A 1,083-nucleotide genomic window follows, 5' to 3' on the forward strand; every position below is an offset into this window, starting at 1 on the left:
AGACAGAGGAAGGAGAGAGCCACTGACTGGTGTTCTCTCAGGAAGTGCCTGCAGCCCCAGTGGCCGGTGTCGGGATCTGGAAGCTGTAAGCCGGGGCGTGTGGACGAGGTCCAGTGAGTCGCAAACGGGGCTGCTGGGGGCGGGAGGACAGCGTGCTGATCCCGGGCAGGTATTGGGGGGGGGGGGCTCTGACCACGGCAGGCCTGACTGCAGGTGGACTGCCTGGGGGGCGGGCCCAGCCTCCCTGAGCCTTCACTTGCCAGTGTCCCCCGAGGCAGATGTCCCCCGACAGGGCTAACGGGGGAAGCAGGGTCCCTCGCCCACCATCCTGGGGTGCTGGTGCCAAGGCCCCCCCATCTGTGGCCACAGAACCTGCCGCCCAGGACCAGACGGAGAGAGTTGCCTCCCATACATGGGCTCGCCCACTGCAAACACGCAACTGGGACAGTCCCTCTTCGCGCTCACGTGGTGCGTGTTTACTGTGAGTCAACAGCCCCTGGGACACGCGTGCGGCCCGACCTGTGAACTGCTGCCACGCAGGACATTCGTGGGGCCTCGCTTCGCTGGGAGGGCTCCTGTGGGGGCACGGGGACCGGTCCTTGTCCTTCTTCTCAGAACCGTGTCCACGGACTTCGTGGCCGTCGCGATGGAGCCGGTGCTGAGGGCGGGGGGGCAGTCCTCACGCACCTGCCCCCCCGCCCCCCAGTGTGAATGCAGAGGGAGCACAGGGGCGCAAGGAGCCAGCGGGGACCGTGGGCGGCGCGGCCGGAGGGCCCCCAGGTCCGTGCAGGGGCCACAAGGCAGAGGCTATGGGATCAGAGCTTGGCCCAGCTTTGGGGGGTCCAGCTTGTCCGAGTCCCAGAGCAGCGGGGCATCAGGGGGCACGGAGCCCTCAGCCCCGTCCAGCCACGACGTGTCCCCTGGGCCGGCCCCGGCTGTCCAGGTGGGGCTGGGCCTTCAGTGCCGCGTGGGCTCACGGCTGGGCAGGTGGGGTCTCCACAGGCAGCAGCCGAGCCTGGGCCACGGGCAGACCCTCCTCAAGACAAACTGGTCTGTGGTGGTTTCCCGGCCTCCGCCTCCGCC

This window comes from Myotis nattereri (assembly GCF_964212035.1).
Source record: "Myotis nattereri genome assembly, chromosome: 11".
In the NCBI taxonomy this organism is placed as follows: Eukaryota; Metazoa; Chordata; class Mammalia; order Chiroptera; family Vespertilionidae; genus Myotis; species Myotis nattereri.